The sequence below is a fragment of the Cherax quadricarinatus genome, chromosome 4 (assembly GCF_038502225.1).
Source record: "Cherax quadricarinatus isolate ZL_2023a chromosome 4, ASM3850222v1, whole genome shotgun sequence".
Classification (NCBI taxonomy): Eukaryota; Metazoa; Arthropoda; class Malacostraca; order Decapoda; family Parastacidae; genus Cherax; species Cherax quadricarinatus.
Window position 1 is genome coordinate 76,315,531 of NC_091295.1, and position 21,382 is coordinate 76,336,912.

Genomic DNA, 21,382 nt, shown 5'->3' on the forward strand with positions numbered 1-21,382 from the left:
CCAGTTATGTTGGTAGCACTGCAGGAAAGTGTGGCATCATAATAACAGTACCTGAACCAGTTATGTTGGTAGCACTGCAGGAAAGTGTGGCATCATAATAACAGTACCTGGACCAGTTATGTTGGTAGCACTGCAGGAAAGTGTGTCATCATAATAACAGTACCTGGACCAGTTATGTTGGTAGCACTGCAGGAAAGTGTGGCATCATAATAACAGCATCATAATAACAGTACCTGACCAGTTATGTTATGTTGGTAGCACTGCAGTGTATGTACCTGGTAGCACTGCAGGAAAGTGTGGCATCATAATAACAGTACCTGGACCAGTTATGTTGGTTGGTAGCACTGCAGGAAAGTGTGGCATCATAATAACAGTACCTGGACCAGTTATGTTGGTAGCACTGCAGGAAAGTGTGGCATCATAATAACAGTACCTGGACCAGTTATGTTATGTTGGTAGCACTGCAGGAAAGTGTGGCATCATAATAACAGTACCTGAACCAGTTATCTTGGTAGCACTGCAGGAAAGTGTGGCATCATAATAACAGTACCTGGACCAGTTATGTTATGTTGGTAGCACTGCAGGAAAGTGTGGCGTCATAATAACAGTACCTGAACACTGCAGTTGGCATCATAATAACAGTACCTGAACCAGTTATGTTGGTAGCACTGCAGGAAAGTGTGGCATCATAATAACAGTACCTGGACACTGCAGGAAAGTGTGGCATCATAATAACAGTACCTGGACCAGTTATGTTGGTAGCACTGCAGGAAAGTGTGGCATCATAATAACAGTACCTGGACCAGTTATGTTGTTGTAGCACTGCAGGAAAGTGTGGCATCAGTACCTGGACCAGTTATGTTGGTAGCACTGCAGGAAAGTGTGGCATCATAATAACAGTACCTGTTGGTACCAGTTATGTTGGTTATGTTGGTAGCACTGCAGGAAAGTGTGGCATCAGAATAACAGTACCTGGACCAGTTATGTTGGTAGCACTGCAGGAAAGTGTGGCATCATAATAACAGTACCTGGACCAGTTATGTTGGTAGCACTGCAGGAAAGTGTGGCATCACAATAACAGTACCTGGACCAGTTATGTTGGTAGCACTGCAGGAAAGTGTGGCATCATAATAACAGTACCTGAACCAGTTATGTTGGTAGCACTGCAGGAAAGTGTGGCATCATAATAACAGTACCTGAACCAGTTATGTTGGTAGCACTGCAGGAAAGTGTGGCATCATAATAACAGTACCTGAACCAGTTATGTTATGTTGGTAGCACTGCAGGAAAGTGTGGCATCATAATAACAGTACCTGGTTATGTTATGTTGGTAGCACTGCAGGAAAGTGTGGCATCATAATAACAGTACCTGGAACCAGTTATCATAATAACAGTACCTGGATGTTGGTAGCACTGCAGTGTGTCATCATAATAACAGTACCTGGTTATGTTGGTAGCCTGCAGGAAAGTATCATAATAACAGTACCTGGACCAGTTATGTTGGTAGCACTGCAGGAAAGTGTGGCATCATAATAACAGTACCTGGACCAGTTATGTTATGTTGGTAGCACTGCAGGAAAGTGTGGCATCATAATAACAGTACCTGGACCAGTTATGTTAGCACTGCAGGAAAGTGTGGTATAATAACAGTACACTGCAGGAAAGTGTGGCATCATAATAACAGTACCTGGACCAGTTATGTTATGTTGGTAGCACTGCAGGAAAGTGTGGCATCATAATAACAGTACCTGAACCAGTTATGTTGGTAGCACTGCAGGAAAGTGTGGCATCATAATAACAGTACCTGGACCAGTTATGTTGGTAGCACTGCAGGAAAGTGTGGCATCATAATAACAGTACCTGGACCAGTTATGTTATGTTGGTAGCACTGCAGGAAAGTGTGGCATCATAATAACAGTACCTGGACCAGTTATGTTATGTTGGTAGCACTGCAGGAAAGTGTGGCATCATAATAACAGTACCTGGACCAGTTATGTTGGTAGCACTGCAGGAAAGTGTGGCATCATAATAACAGTACCTGGACCAGTTATGTTGTTGTAGCACTGCAGGAAAGTGTGGCATCATAATAACAGTACCTGGACCAGTTATGTTGGTAGCACTGCAGGAAAGTGTGTAGCACTGCAGGAAAGTGTGGCATCATAATAACAGTACCTGGACCAGTTATGTTGGTAGCACTGCAGGAAAGTGTGGCATCATAATAACAGTACCTGGACCAGTTATGTTGGTAGCACTGCAGGAAAGTGTGGCATCATAATAACAGTACCTGAACCAGTTATGTTGGTAGCACTGCAGGAAAGTGTGGCATCATAATAACAGTACCTGGACCAGTTATGTTATGTTGGTAGCACTGCAGGAAAGTGTGGCATCATAATAACAGTACCTGAACCAGTTATGTTGGTAGCACTGCAGGAAAGTGTGGCATCATAATAACAGTACCTGGACCAGTTATGTTGGTAGCACTGCAGGAAAGTGTGGCATCATAATAACAGTACCTGGACCAGTTATGTTATGTTGGTAGCACTGCAGGAAAGTGTGGCATCATAATAACAGTACCTGGACCAGTTATGTTGGTAGCACTGCAGGAAAGTGTGGCATCATAATAACAGTACCTGGACCAGTTATGTTGGTAGCACTGCAGGAAAGTGTGGCATCATAATAACAGTACCTGGACCAGTTATGTTGGTAGCACTGCAGGAAAGCGTGGCATCATAATAACAGTACCTGAAGTTATGTTATGTTGGTAGCACTGCAGGAAAGTGTGGCATCATAATAACAGTACCTGGACCAGTATGTTATGTTGGTAGCACTGCAGGAAAGTGTGGCATCATAATAACAGTACCTGGACCAGTTATGTTGGTAGCACTGCAGGAAAGTGTGGCATCATAATAACAGTACCTGGACCAGTTATGTTATGTTGGTAGCACTGCAGGAAAGTGTGGCATCATAATAACAGTACCTGGACCAGTTATGTTATGTTGGTAGCACTGCAGGAAAGTGTGGCATCATAATAACAGTACCTGGACCAGTTATGTTGGTAGCACTGCAGGAAAGTGTGGCATCATAATAACAGTACCTGAACCAGTTATGTTGGTAGCACTGCAGGAAAGTGTGTCATCATAATAACAGTACCTGGACCAGTTATGTTGGTAGCACTGCAGGAAAGTGTGGCATCATAATAACAGTACCTGGACCAGTTATGTTGGTAGCACTGCAGGAAAGTGTGGTACCTGCAGTTATGTTGGTAGCTGCAGGAAAGTGTGGCATCATAATAACAGTACCTGAACCAGTTATGTTATGTTGGTAGCACTGCAGGAAAGTGTGGCATCATAATAACAGTACCTGGACCAGTTATGTTGTAGCACTGCAGGAAAGTGTGGCATCATAATAACAGTACCTGGACCAGTTATGTTATGTTGGTAGCACTGCAGGAAAGTGTGGCATCATAATAACAGTACCTGGACCAGTTATGTTATGTTGGTAGCACTGCAGTGTGGCATCATAATAACAGTACCTGGACCAGTTATGTTGGTAGCACTGCAGGAAAGTGTGGCATCATAATAACAGTACCTGGACCAGTTATGTTATGTTGGTAGCACTGCAGGAAAGTGTGGCATCATAATAACAGTACCTGGACCAGTTATGTTGGTAGCACTGCAGGAAAGTGTGGCATCATAATAACAGTACCTGGACCAGTTATGTTGGTAGCACTGCAGGAAAGTGTGGCATCATAATAACAGTACCTGGACCAGTTATGTTGTTGGTAGCACTGCAGGAAAGTGTGGCATCATAATAACAGTACCTGAACCAGTTATGTTGGTAGCACTGCAGGAAAGTGTGTCATCATAATAACAGTACCTGCCAGTTATGTTGGTAGCACTGCAGGAAAGTGTGGCATCATAATAACAGTACCTGGACCAGTTATGTTGTTGGTAGCACTGCAGGAAAGTGTGGCATCATAATAACAGTACCTGGACCAGTTATGTTGGTAGCACTGCAGGAAAGTGTGGCATCATAATAACAGTACCTGGACCAGTTATGTTGGTAGCACTGCAGGAAAGTGTGGCATCATAATAACAGTACCTGGACCAGTTATGTTGGTAGCACTGCAGGAAAGTGTGGCATCATAATAACAGTACCTGGACCAGTTATGTTGGTAGCACTGCAGGAAAGTGTGGCATCATAATAACAGTACCTGGACCAGTTATGTTGGTAGCACTGCAGGAAAGTGTGGCATCATAATAACAGTACCTGGACCAGTTATGTTGGTAGCACTGCAGGAAAGTGTGGCATCATAATAACAGTACCTGGACCAGTTATGTTGGTAGCACTGCAGGAAAGTGTGGCATCATAATAACAGTACCTGGACCAGTTATGTTGGTAGCACTGCAGGAAAGTGTGGCATCATAATAACAGTACCTGGACCAGTTATGTTGGTAGCACTGCAGGAAAGTGTGGCATCATAATAACAGTACCTGGACCAGTTATGTTGGTAGCACTGCAGGAAAGTGTGGCATCATAATAACAGTACCTGGACCAGTTATGTTGCAGGAAAGTGTGTAGCACTGCAGGAAAGTGTGGCATCATAATAACAGTACCTGGACCAGTTATGTTGGTAGCACTGCAGGAAAGTGTGGCATCATAATAACAGTACCTGGACCAGTTATGTTATGTTGTAGCACTGCAGGAAAGTGTGGCATCATAATAACAGTACCTGGACCAGTTATGTTGGTAGCACTGCAGGAAAGTGTGGCATCATAATAACAGTACCTGGACCAGTTATGTTATGTTGGTAGCACTGCAGGAAAGTGTGGCATCATAATAACAGTACCTGGACCAGTTATGTTGGTAGCACTGCAGGAAAGTGTGGCATCATAATAACAGTACCTGGACCAGTTATGTTGGTAGCACTGCAGGAAAGTGTGGCATCATAATAACAGTACCTGAAGTTATGTTATGTTGGTAGCACTGCAGGAAAGTGTGGCATCATAATAACAGTACCTGGACCAGTTATGTTGGTAGCACTGCAGGAAAGTGTGGCATCATAATAACAGTACCTGGACCAGTTATGTTATGTTGGTAGCACTGCAGGAAAGTGTGGCATCATAATAACAGTACCTGGTTACCAGTTATGTTGTTGGTAGCACTGCAGGAAAGTGTGGCATCATAATAACAGTACCTGGACCAGTTATGTTATGTTGGTAGCACTGCAGGAAAGTGTGGCATCATAATAACAGTACCTGGACCAGTTATGTTATGTTGGTAGCACTGCAGGAAAGTGTGGCATCATAATAACAGTACCTGAACAAGTTATGTTGTTGTAGCACTGCAGGAAAGTGTGGCATCATAATAACAGTACCTGAACCAGTTATGTTATGTTGGTAGCACTGCAGGAAAGTGTGGCATCATAATAACAGTACCTGGACCAGTTATGTTGGTAGCACTGCAGGAAAGTGTGGCATCATAATAACAGTACCTGAACCAGTTATGTTGGTAGCACTGCAGGAAAGTGTGGCATCATAATAACAGTACCTGAACCAGTTATGTTATGTTGTAGCACTGCAGGAAAGTGTGGCATCATAATAACAGTACCTGGACCAGTTATGTTATGTTGGTAGCACTGCAGGAAAGTGTGGCATCATAATAACAGTACCTGAACCAGTTATGTTGGTAGCACTGCAGGAAAGTGTGGCATCATAATAACAGTACCTGGACCAGTTATGTTGGTAGCACTGCAGGAAAGTGTGGCATCATAATAACAGTACCTGAACCAGTTATGTTGGTAGCACTGCAGGAAAGTGTGGCATCATAATAACAGTACCTGGACCAGTTATGTTATGTTGGTAGCACTGCAGGAAAGTGTGGCATCATAATAACAGTACCTGAACCAGTTATGTTATGTTGGTAGCACTGCAGGAAAGTGTGGCATCATAATAACAGTACCTGGACCAGTTATGTTGGTAGCACTGCAGGAAAGTGTGGCATCATAATAACAGTACCTGGACCAGTTATGTTGGTAGCACTGCAGGAAAGTGTGGCATCATAATAACAGTACCTGGACCAGTTATGTTATGTTGGTAGCACTGCAGGAAAGTGTGGCATCATAATAACAGTACCTGGACCAGTTATGTTATGTTGGTAGCACTGCAGGAAAGTGTGGCATCATAATAACAGTACCTGGACCAGTTATGTTGGTAGCACTGCAGGAAAGTGTGGCATCATAATAACAGTACCTGAACCAGTTATGTTGGTAGCACTGCAGGAAAGTGTGGCATCATAATAACAGTACCTGGACCAGTTATGTTGGTAGCACTGCAGGAAAGTGTGGCATCATAATAACAGTACCTGAACCAGTTATGTTGGTAGCACTGCAGGAAAGTGTGGCATCATAATAACAGTACCTGAACCAGTTATGTTGGTAGCACTGCAGGAAAGTGTGTCATCATAATAACAGTACCTGGACCAGTTATGTTGGTAGCACTGCAGGAAAGTGTGGCATCATAATAACAGTACCTGAACCAGTTATGTTGGTAGCACTGCAGGAAAGTGTGTCATCATAATAACAGTACCTGGACCAGTTATGTTATGTTGGTAGCACTGCAGGAAAGTGTGGCATCATAATAACAGTACCTGAACCAGTTATGTTGGTAGCACTGCAGGAAAGTGTGGCATCATAATAACAGTACCTGAACCAGTTATGTTGGTAGCACTGCAGGAAAGTGTGTCATCATAATAACAGTACCTGGACCAGTTATGTTATGTTGGTAGCACTGCAGGAAAGTGTGGCATCATAATAACAGTACCTGGACCAGTTATGTTGGTAGCACTGCAGGAAAGTGTGGCATCATAATAACAGTACCTGGACCAGTTATGTTATGTTGGTAGCACTGCAGGAAAGTGTGGCATCATAATAACAGTACCTGGACCAGTTATGTTGGTAGCACTGCAGGAAAGTGTGGCATCATAATAACAGTACCTGGACCAGTTATGTTGGTAGCACTGCAGGAAAGTGTGGCATCATAATAACAGTACCTGGACCAGTTATGTTGGTAGCACTGCAGGAAAGTGTGGCATCATAATAACAGTACCTGGACCAGTTATGTTATGTTGGTAGCACTGCAGGAAAGTGTGGCATCATAATAACAGTACCTGAACCAGTTATGTTGGTAGCACTGCAGGAGACCACATGACTTGTACAACTAGTTCCATACCTCCTGGACCGTGTCCTACCTGTCCCTGAAGCTGTGCTGTGTCTGCTGACGTCTTCCACTATTCTCTTAACTAAGTATTTCGTCCCCCATATAGCTCATCTGTTTTAATTGTTTTTATTTTTCATTCTGTCTCCTTGGTCTTGTCTTATTCTAAATCTTTGTCACCTTCCACTCAGTCATTTCCTATGAGTATCTCGTACGTCGTGATTATGTCTCCCCTAGACCTGGCATATTCCATTATACAATTATAGAGGAAGGGTTTCCTCTCTCATATTATATCATACAGGATGATTTGCTTGTCACACTCCATCATACAGGATGAGTTGCTTGTCACACTCCATCATACAGGATGAGTTGCTTGTCACACTCCATCATACAGGATGAGTTGCTTGTCACACTCCATCATACAGGATGAGTTGCTTGTCACATTCCATCATACAGGATGATTTGCTTGTCACATTCCATCATACAGGATGATTTGCTTGTCACATTCCATCATACAGGATGAGTTGCTTGTCACATTCCATCATACAGGATGAGTTGCTTGTCACATTCCATCATACAGGATGAGTTGCTTGTCACACTCCATCATACAGGATGACTTGCTTGTCATACTCCATCATACAGGATGACTTGCTTGTCACACTCCATCTTACAGGATGACTTGCTTGTCACACTCCATCATACAGGATGAGTTGCTTGTCACACTCCATCATACAGGATGACTTGCTTGTCACACTCCATCATACAGGATGACTTGCTTGTCACACTCCATCATACAGGATGAGTTGCTTGTCATACTCCATCATACAGGATGACTTGCTTGTCATACTCCATCATACAGGATGATTTGCTTGTCACACTCCATCTTACAGGATGACTTGCTTGTCATACTCCATCTTACAGGATGACTTGCTTGTCATACTCCATCATACAGGATGATTGCTTGTCATACTCCATCATACAGGATGATTGCTTGTCATACTCCATCATACAGGATGAGTTGCTTGTCATACTCCATCTTACAGGATGACTTGCTTGTCATACTCCATCATACAGGATGATTGCTTGTCATACTCCATCTTACAGGATGACTTGCTTGTCATACTCCATCATACAGGATGATTGCTTGTCATACTCCATCATACAGGATGACTTGCTTGTCTTGCTTGTCATACTCCATCATACAGGATGATTGCTTGTCATACTCCATCATACAGGATGATTGCTTGTCATACTCCATCATACAGGATGACTTGTCATACTCCATCTTACAGGATGATTGCTTGTCATACTCCATCATACAGGATGATTGCTTGTCATACTCCATCATACAGGATGATTGCTTGTCATACTCCATCATACAGGATGACTTGCTTGTCATACTCCATCATACAGGATGATTGCTTGTCATACTCCATCATACAGGATGATTGCTTGTCATACTCCATCATACAGGATGACTTGCTTGTCACACTCCATCTTACAGGATGATTGCTTGTCATACTCCATCATACAGGATGACTTGCTTGTCACACTCCATCTTACAGGATGATTGCTTGTCATAGTCCATCATACAGGATGATTGCTTGTCACACTCCATCTTACAGGATGACTTGCTTGTCACACTCCATCTTACAGGATGACTTGCTTGTCATACTCCATCATACAGGATGAGTTGCTTGTCACACTCCATCTTACAGGATGAGTTGCTTGTCATACTCCATCATACAGGATGAGTTGCTTGTCACATTCCATCTTACAGGATGATTGCTTGTCATACTCCATCATACAGGATGATTGCTTGTCATACTCCATCATACAGGATGATTGCTTGTCACACTCCATCTTACAGGATGATTGCTTGTCACACTCCATCTTACAGGATGAGTTGCTTGTCACACTCCATCTTACAGGATGATTGCTTGTCACACTCCATCTTACAGGATGATTTGCTTGTCATACTCCATCATACAGGATGATTGCTTGTCATACTCCATCATACAGGATGATTGCTTGTCATACTCCATCATACAGGATGATTGCTTGTCACACTCCATCTTACAGGATGATTTGCTTGTCATACTCCATCATACAGGATGAGTTGCTTGTCACACTCCATCTTACAGGATGATTTGCTTGTCATACTCCATCATACAGGATGATTGCTTGTCATACTCCATCATACAGGATGATTGCTTGTCACACTCCATCTTACAGGATGAGTTGCTTGTCATACTCCATCATACAGGATGAGTTGCTTGTCACACTCCATCTTACAGGATGATTGCTTGTCATACTCCATCATACAGGATGATTGCTTGTCATACTCCATCATACAGGATGATTGCTTGTCACACTCCATCATACAGGATGATTGCTTGTCACACTCCATCATACAGGATGATTGCTTGTCACACTCCATCATACAGGATGATTGCTTGTCATACTCCATCATACAGGATGATTGCTTGTCACACTCCATCATACAGGATGATTGCTTGTCACACTCCATCTTACAGGATGAGTTGCTTGTCACACTCCATCTTACAGGATGATTTGCTTGTCATACTCCATCATACAGGATGATTGCTTGTCATACTCCATCATACAGGATGATTGCTTGTCATACTCCATCATACAGGATGATTGCTTGTCACACTCCATCTTACAGGATGATTTGCTTGTCATACTCCATCATACAGGATGAGTTGCTTGTCACACTCCATCTTACAGGATGATTTGCTTGTCATACTCCATCATACAGGATGATTGCTTGTCATACTCCATCATACAGGATGATTGCTTGTCACACTCCATCTTACAGGATGATTGCTTGTCATACTCCATCATACAGGATGAGTTGCTTGTCACACTCCATCTTACAGGATGATTTGCTTGTCATACTCCATCATACAGGATGAGTTGCTTGTCACACTCCATCATACAGGATGATTGCTTGTCACACTCCATCTTACAGGATGATTGCTTGTCATACTCCATCTTACAGGATGATTGCTTGTCATACTCCATCATACAGGATGACTTGCTTGTCACACTCCATCATACAGGATGATTGCTTGTCACACTCCATCTTACAGGATGATTGCTTGTCATACTCCATCATACAGGATGAGTTGCTTGTCACACTCCATCTTACAGGATGATTTGCTTGTCACACTCCATCATACAGGATGATTTGTTTGTCACACTCCATCTTACAGGATGACTTGCTTGTCATACTCCATCTTACAGGATGATTGCTTGTCATACTCCATCATACAGGATGAGTTGCTTGTCACACTCCATCTTACAGGATGAGTTGCTTGTCACACTCCATCTTACAGGATGACTTGCTTGTCATACTCCATCTTACAGGATGATTGCTTGTCATACTCCATCATACAGGATGATTGCTTGTCATACTCCATCATACAGGATGACTTGCTTGTCATACTCCATCTTACAGGATGACTTGCTTGTCATACTCCATCTTACAGGATGATTGCTTGTCATACTCCATCTTACAGGATGATTGCTTGTCATACTCCATCATACAGGATGATTGCTTGTCATACTCCATCATACAGGATGATTGCTTGTCATACTCCATCATACAGGATGACTTGCTTGTCATACTCCATCATACAGGATGATTGCTTGTCATACTCCATCATACAGGATGACTTGCTTGTCATACTCCATCTTACAGGATGATTGATTGTCATACTCCATCATACAGGATGATTGCTTGTCATACTCCATCATACAGGATGATTGCTTGTCATACTCCATCATACAGGATGACTTGCTTGTCATACTCCATCTTACAGGATGACTTGCTTGTCATACTCCATCTTACAGGATGATTGCTTGTCATACTCCATCTTACAGGATGATTGCTTGTCATACTCCATCATACAGGATGATTGCTTGTCATACTCCATCATACAGGATGACTTGCTTGTCATACTCCATCTTACAGGATGAGTTGCTTGTCATACTCCATCTTACAGGATGAGTTGCTTGTCATACTCCATCATACAGGATGATTGCTTGTCATACTCCATCTTACAGGATGAGTTGCTTGTCATACTCCATCATACAGGATGACTTGCTTGTCATACTCCATCTTACAGGATGAGTTGCTTGTCATACTCCATCTTACAGGATGAGTTGCTTGTCATACTCCATCATACAGGATGATTGCTTGTCATACTCCATCATACAGGATGACTTGCTTGTCACACTCCATCTTACAGGATGATTGCTTGTCATACTCCATCATACAGGATGATTGCTTGTCATACTCCATGATACAGGATGACTTGCTTGTCACACTCCATCTTACAGGATGATTGCTTGTCATACTCCATCATACAGGATGATTGCTTGTCATACTCCATCATACAGGATGACTTGCTTGTCATACTCCATCTTACAGGATGATTGCTTGTTATACTCCATCATACAGGATGATTGCTTGTCATACTCCATCATACAGGATGACTTGCTTGTCATACTCCATCTTACAGGATGACTTGCTTGTCATACTCCATCTTACAGGATGATTGCTTGTCATACTCCATATTACAGGATGATTGCTTGTCATACTCCGTCATACTCCATCATACAGGATGACTTGCTTGTCATACTCCATCTTACAGGATGAGTTGCTTGTCATACTCCATCTTACAGGATGAGTTGCTTGTCATACTCCATCATACAGGATGATTGCTTGTCATACTCCATCTTACAGGATGACTTGCTTGTCACACTCCATCTTACAGGATGAGTTGCTTGTCACACTCCATCATACAGGATGAGTTGCTTGTCACACTCCATCTTACAGGATGAGTTGCTTGTCATACTCAATCTTACAGGATGATTGCTTGTCATACTCCATCATACAGGATGAGTTGCTTGTCATACTCCATCTTACAGGATGATTGCTTGTCATACTCCATCATACAGGATGATTGCTTGTCATACTCCATCATACAGGATGATTGCTTGTCACACTCCATCATACAGGATGATTGCTTGTCACACTCCATCATACAGGATGATTGCTTGTCACACTCCATCATACAGGATGATTGCTTGTCATACTCCATCATACAGGATGATTGCTTGTCACACTCCATCATACAGGATGATTTGCTTGTCACACTCCATCATACAGGATGAGTTGCTTGTCACACTCCATCATACAGGATGATTTGCTTGTCATACTCCATCATACAGGATGATTGCTTGTCATACTCCATCATACAGGATGATTTGCTTGTCATACTCCATCATACAGGATGATTTGCTTGTCATACTCCATCATACAGGATGATTTGCTTGTCATACTCCATCATACAGGATGATTTGCTTGTCATACTCCATCATACAGGATGATTTGCTTGTCATACTCCATCATACAGGATGATTTGCTTGTCATACTCCATCATACAGGATGATTTGCTTGTCACACTCCATCATACAGGATGATTTGCTTGTCACACTCCATCATACAGGATGATTTGCTTGTCACACTCCATCATACAGGATGAGCTACTTGTCACACTCCATCATACAGGATGAGCTACTTGTCACACTCCATCATACAGGATGATTTGCTTGTCACACTCCGTCATACAGGATGATTTGCTTGTCACACTCCATCATACAGGATGATTTGCTTGTCACACTCCGTCATACAGGATGAGCTACTTGTCACACTCCATCATACAGGATGAGCTACTTGTCACACTCCATCATACAGGATGAGCTACTTGTCACACTCCATCATACAGGATGAGCTACTTGTCACACTCCATCATACAGGATGAGCTACTTGTCACACTCCATCATACAGGATGAGCTACTTGTCACACTCCATCATACAGGATGAGCTACTTGTCACACTCCATCATACAGGATGAGCTACTTGTCACACTCCATCTACAGGATGAGCTTGCTTGTCACACTCCATCATACAGGATGACAGGATGATTGCTTGTCATACTCAATCTTACAGGATGATTGCTTGTCATACTCCATCATACAGGATGATTGCTTGTCATACTCCATCATACAGGATGAGTTGCTTGTCATACTCCATCTTACAGGATGACTTGCTTGTCATACTCCATCTTACAGGATGATTGCTTGTCATACTCCATCATACAGGATGATTGCTTGTCATACTCCATCATACAGGATGATTGCTTGTCATACTCCATCATACAGGATGATTGCTTGTCATACTCCATCATACAGGATGACTTGCTTGTCATACTCCATCATACAGGATGATTGCTTGTCATACTCCATCATACAGGATGATCTCTCCCTCCTCCATCACCTGCAGCTTCCTCCCTGTTTCTTCCTCCCCCTCCCCTCCAACATTTTGTTTCTCTCACCAACATTACCACCAACATTATGGAGACGGACGCATATTTTCTCTTAATTTACACAAAGTGCTCGTCCTAGGCTCTCCACTCTTCCATAAATGACATCATGGGGGAGAGAGACACAGAGAGAGATTTAAAATGAACTGATGTAGGTAACAGTTCTTAGCTTGTAAATAAAGTTAGAAACCTTAACCTAACCTTGTAAAACTCTGTGTAAGTGAGAGAGAGAGAGAGAGAGAGAGAGAGAGTGAGAGAGTGAGAGAGAGAGAGAGAGATTGAGAGAGAGAGAGAGAGAGAGAGAGAGAGACATGGCATGAAATTGCTGCCGCCTCTTTATCCCTCTCTCACAGTGAGGATAGGTAGGTAAAGAGAGTGAAAGAAAGAGAGAGAGAAAACCAGGATTCTTGACCCCGAAACCACAAACAATAACAAAGTACAATAAACAAGACACAAACAATAACAAAGCACAATAAACAAGACACAAACAATAACAAAGTACAATAAACAAGACACAAACAATAACAAAGCACAATAAACAAGACACAAACAATAACAAAGTACAATAAACAAGACACAAACAATAAAGTACAATGAACAAGACACAAACAATAACAAAGCACAATAAACAAGACACAAACAATAACAAAGTACAATAAAGAAGACACAAACAATAACAAAGTACAATAAACAAGACACAAACAATAACAAAGCACAATAAACAAGACACAAACAATAACAAAGTACAATAAACAAGACACAATAACAAAGTACAATAAACAAGACACAAACAATAACAAAGTACAATAAACAAGACACAAACAATAACAAAGTACAATAAACAAGACACAATAACAAAGTACAATAAACAAGACACAAACAATAACAAAGCACAATAAACAAGACACAAACAATAACAAAGTACAATATTACAAGACACAAACAATAACAAAGTACAATAAACAAGACACAAACAATAACAAAGCACAATAAACAAGACACAAACAATAACAAAGTACAATAAACAAGACACAAACAATAACAAAGTACAATAAACAAGACACAAACAATAACAAAGTACAATAAACAAGACACAATAACAAAGTACAATAAACAAGACACAAACAATAACAAAGCACAAACAAGACACAAACAATAACAAAGTACAATAAACAAGACACAAACAATAACAAAGCACAATAAACAAGACACAAACAATAACAAAGTACAATAAACAAGACACAAACAATAACAAAGTACAATAAACAAGACACAAACAATAACAAAGTACAATAAACAAGACACAAACAATAACAAAGTACAATAAACAAGACACAAACAATAACAAAGCACAATAAACAAGACACAAACAATAACAAAGTACAATAAACAAGACACAAACAATAACAAAGTACAATAAACAAGACACAAACAATAACAAAGTACAATAAACAAGACACAAACAATAACAAAGTACAATAAACAAGACACAAACAATAACAAAGCACAATAAACAAGACACAAACAATAACAAAGTACAATAAACAAGACACAAACAATAACAAAGTACAATAAACAAGACACAAACAATAACAAAGTACAATAAACAAGACAAACAATAACAAAGTACAATAAACAAGACATAATAACAAAGTACAATAAACAAGACACAAACAATAACAAAGTACAATAAACAAGACACAAACAATAACAAAGCACAATAAACAAGACACAAACAATAACAAAGTACAATAAACAAGACACAATAACAAAGTACAATAAACAAGACACAAACAATAACAAAGCACAATAAACAAGACACAAACAATAACAAAGTACAATAAACAAGACACAAACAATAACAAAGTACAATAAACAAGACACAATAACAAAGTACAATAAACAAGAAACAAACAATAACAAAGTACAATAAACAAGACACAAACAATAACAAAGTACAATAAACAAGACACAAACAATAACAAAGTACAATAAACAAGACACAAACAATAACAAAGTACAATAAACAAGACACAAACAATAAAAAAACACAATAAACAAGACACAAACAATAACAAAGTACAATAAACAAGACACAATAACAAAGTACAATAAACAAGACACAAACAATAACAAAGTACAATAAACAAGACACAAACAATAACAAAGTACAATAAACAAGACACAATAACAAAGTACAATAAACAAGACACAAACAATAACAAAGCACAATAAACAAGACACAAACAATAACAAAGTACAATAAACAAGACACAATAACAAAGTACAATAAACAAGACACAAACAATAACAAAGCACAATAAACAAGACACAAACAATAACAAAGTACAATAAACAAGACACAATAACAAAGTACAATAAACAAGACACAAACAATAACAAAGCACAATAAACAAGACACAAACAATAACAAAGTACAATAAACAAGACACAGACAATAACAAAGTACAATAAACAAGACACAAACAATAACAAAGTACAATAAACAAGACACAAACAATAACAAAGTACAATAAACAAGACACAAACAATAACAAAGCACAATAAACAAGACACAAACAATAACAAAGTACAATAAACAAGACACAAACAATAACAAAGTACAATAAACAAGACACAAACAATAACAAAGTACAATAAACAAGACACAAACAATAACAAAGTACAATAAACAAGACACAAACAATAACAAAGTACAATAAACAAGACACAATAACAAAGTACAATAAACAAGACACAAACAATAACAAAGTACAATAAACAAGACACAAACAATAACAAAGTACAATAAACAAGACACAAACAATAACAAAGTACAATAAACAAGACACAAACAATAACAAAGTACAATAAACAAGACACAAACAATAACAAAGTACAATAAACAAGACACAAACAATAACAAAGTACAATAAACAAGACACAAACAATAACAAAGTACAATAAACAAGACACAAACAATAACAAAGTACAATAAACAAAACACAATAACAAAGTACAATAAACAAGACACAAACAATAACAAAGTACAATAAACAAGACACAAACAATAACAAAGTACAATAAACAAGACACAAACAATAACAAAGTACAATAAACAAGACACAAACAATAACAAAGTACAATAAACAAGACACAAACAATAACAAATTACAATAAACAAGACACAAACAATAACAAAGTACAATAAACAAGACACAAACAATAACAAAGTACAATAAACAAGACACAAACAATAACAAAGTACAATAAACAAGACACAAACAATAACAAAGTACAATAAACAAGACACAATAACAAAGTACAATAAACAAGACACAAACAATAACAAAGTACAATAAACAAGACACAAACAATAACAAAGTAAAATAAACAAGACAAACAATAACAAAGTACAATAAACAAGACACAAACAATAACAAAGTACAATAAACAAGACACAAACAATAACAAAGTACAATAAACAAGACACAAACAATAACAAAGCACAATAAACAAGACACAAACAATAACAAAGTACAATAAACAAGACACAATAACAAAGTACAATAAACAAGACACAAACAATAACAAAGCACAATAAACAAGACACAAACAATAACAAAGTACAATAAACAAGACACAAACAATAACAAAGTACAATAAACAAGACACAATAACAAAGTACAATAAACAAGACACAAACAATAACAAAGTACAATAAACAAGACACAAACAATAACAAAGTACAATAAACAAGTCACAAACAATAACAAAGTACAATAAACAAGACACAAACAATAACAAAGTACAATAAACAAGACACAAACAATAACAAAGCACAATAAACAAGACACAAACAATAACAAAGTACAATAAACAAGACACAATAACAAAGTACAATAAACAAGACACAAACAATAACAAAGTACAATAAACAAGACACAAACAATAACAAAGTACAATAAACAAGACACAAACAATAACAAAGTACAATAAACAAGACACAATAACAAAGTACAATAAACAAGACACAAACAATAACAAAGCACAATAAACAAGACACAAACAATAACAAAGTACAATAAACAAGACACAATAACAAAGTACAATAAACAAGACACAAACAATAACAAAGCACAATAAACAAGACACAAACAATAACAAAGTACAATAAACAAGACACAAACAATAACAAAGTACAATAAACAAGACACAAACAATAACAAAGCACAATAAACAAGACACAAACAATAACAAAGTACAATAAACAAGACACAAACAATAACAAAGTACAATAAACAAGACACAAACAATAACAAAGTACAATAAACAAGACACAAACAATAACAAAGTACAATAAACAAGACACAAACAATAACAAAGTACAATAAACAAGACACAAACAATAACAAAGTACAATAAACAAGACACAAACAATAACAAAGTACAATAAACAAGACACAAGCAATAACAAAGTACAATAAACAAGACACAAACAATAACAAAGTACAATAAACAAGACACAATAACAAAGTACAATAAACAAGACACAAACAATAACAAAGTACAATAAACAAGACACAAACAATAACAAAGTACAATAAACAAGACACAAACAATAACAAAGTACAATAAACAAGACACAAACAATAACAAAGTACAATAAACAAGACACAAACAATAACAAAGTACAATAAACAAGACACAAACAATAACAAAGTACAATAAACAAGACACAAACAATAACAAAGTACAATAAACAAGACACAATAACAAAGTACAATAAACAAGACACAAACAATAACAAAGTACAATAAACAATACACAAACAATAACAAAGTACAATAAACAAGACACAAACAATAACAAAGTACAATAAACAAGACACAAACAATAACAAAGTACAATAAACAAGACACAAACAATAACAAAGTACAATAAACAAGACACAAACAATAACAAAGTACAATAAACAAGACACAAACAATAACAAAGTACAATAAACAAGACACAAACAATAACAAAGTACAATAAACAAGACACAAACAATAACAAAGTACAATAAACAAGACACAAACAATAACAAAGTACAATAAACAAGACACAAACAATAACAAAGTACAATAAACAAGACACAAACAATAACAAAGTACAATAAACAAGACACAAACAATAACAAAGTACAATAAACAAGACACAAACAATAACAAAGTACAATAAACAAGACACAAACAATAACAAAGTACAATAAACAAGACACAAACAATAACAAAGTACAATAAACAAGACACAAACAATAACAAAGTACAATAAACAAGACACAAACAATAACAAAGTACAATAAACAAGACACAAACAATAACAAAGTACAATAAACAAGACACAAACAATAACAAAGTACAATAAACAAGACACAAACAATAACAAAGTACAATAAACAAGACACAAACAATAACAAAGTACAATAAACAAGACACAAACAATAACAAAGTACAATAAACAAGACACAAACAATAACAAAGTACAATAAACAAGACACAAACAATAACAAAGTACAATAAACAAGACACAATAACAAAGTACAATAAACAAGACACAAACAATAACAAAGTACAATAAACAAGACACAAACAATAACAAAGTAATAAACAATAACACAATAAACAAGACACAAACAATAACAAAGTACAATAAACAAGACACAAACAATAACAAAGTACAATAAACAAGACACAAACAATAACAAAGTACAATAAACAAGACACAAACAATAACAAAGTACAATAAACAAGACACAAACAATAACAAAGTACAATAAACAAGACACAAACAATAACAAAGTACAATAAACAAGACACAAACAATAACAAAGTACAATAAACAAGACACAAACAATAACAAAGTACAATAAACAAGACACAAACAATAACAAAGTACAATAAACAAGACACAAACAATAACAAAGTACAATAAACAAGACACAAACAATAACAAAGTACAATAAACAAGACACAAACAATAACAAAGTACAATAAACAAGACACAAACAATAACAAAGTACAATAAACAAGACAAAACAATAACAAAGTACAATAAACAAGACAATAACAAAGTACAATAAACACGACCCAAACAAGAAGAAAGTACTATATACAAGACACAAACAATAACAAAGTACAATAAACAAGACACAAACAATAACAAAGTACAATAAACAAGACACAAACAATAACAAAGTACAATAAACAAGACACAAACAATAACAAAGTACAATAAACAAGACACAAACAATAACAAAGTACAATAAACAAGACACAAACAATAACAAAGTACAATAAACAAGACACAAACAATAACAAAGTACAATAAACAAGACACAAACAATAACAAAGTACAATAAACAAGACACAAACAATAACAAAGTACAATAAACAAGACACAAACAATAACAAAGTACAATAAACAAGACACAAACAATAACAAAGTACAATAAACAAGACACAAACAATAACAAAGTACAATAAACAAGACACAAACAATAACAAAGTACAATAAACAAGACACAAACAATAACAAAGTACAATAAACAAGACACAAACAATAACAAAGTACAATAAACAAGACACAATAACAAAGTACAATAAACAAGACACAAACAATAACAAAGTACAATAAACAAGACACAAACAATAACAAAGTACAATAAACAAGACACAAACAATAACAAAGTACAATAAACAAGACACAAACAATAACAAAGTACAATAAACAAGACACAAACAATAACAAAGTACAATAAACAAGACACAAACAATAACAAAGTACAATAAACAAGACACAAACAATAACAAAGTACAATAAACAAGACACAAACAATAACAAAGTACAATAAACAAGACACAAAACAATAACAAAGTACAATAAACAAGACACAAACAATAACAAAGTACAATAAACAAGACACAAACAATAACAAAGTACAATAAACAAGACACAAACAATAACAAAGTACAATAAACAAGACACAAACAATAACAAAGTACAATAAACAAGACACAAACAATAACAAAGTACAATAAACAAGACACAAACAATAACAAAGTACAATAAACAAGACACAAACAATAACAAAGTACAATAAACAAGACACAAACAATAACAAAGTACAATAAACAAGACACAAACAATAACAAAGTACAATAAACAAGACACAAACAATAACAAAGTACAATAAACAAGACACAAACAATAACAAAGTACAATAAACAAGACACAAACAATAACAAAGTACAATAAACAAGACACAAACAATAACAAAGTACAATAAACAAGACACAAACAATAACAAAGTACAATAAACAAGACACAAACAATAACAAAGTACAATAAACAAGACACAAACAATAACAAAGCACAATAAACAAGACACAAACAATAACAAAGTACAATAAACAAGACACAATAACAAAGTACAATAAACAAGACACAAACAATAACAAAGCACAATAAACAAGACACAAACAATAACAAAGTACAATAAACAAGACACAATAACAAAGTACAATAAACAAGACACAAACAATAACAAAGTACAATAAACAAGACACAAACAATAACAAAGTACAATAAACAAGACACAAACAATAACAAAGTACAATAAACAAGACACAAACAATAACAAAGTACAATAAACAAGACACAAACAATAACAAAGTACAATAAACAAGACACAAACAATAACAAAGTACA

General features: G+C 37.0%; 1 protein-coding gene across 1 annotated transcript in view; it reads left to right on the plus strand.

Annotated features, from left to right (window-relative positions):
• The window catches only part of LOC128684253 (cadherin-like and PC-esterase domain-containing protein 1), a gene marked incomplete at its 3' end in the record, with an annotated part of 238,406 nt that overhangs the window by 83,106 nt on the left and 133,918 nt on the right, over window positions 1-21,382 (plus strand).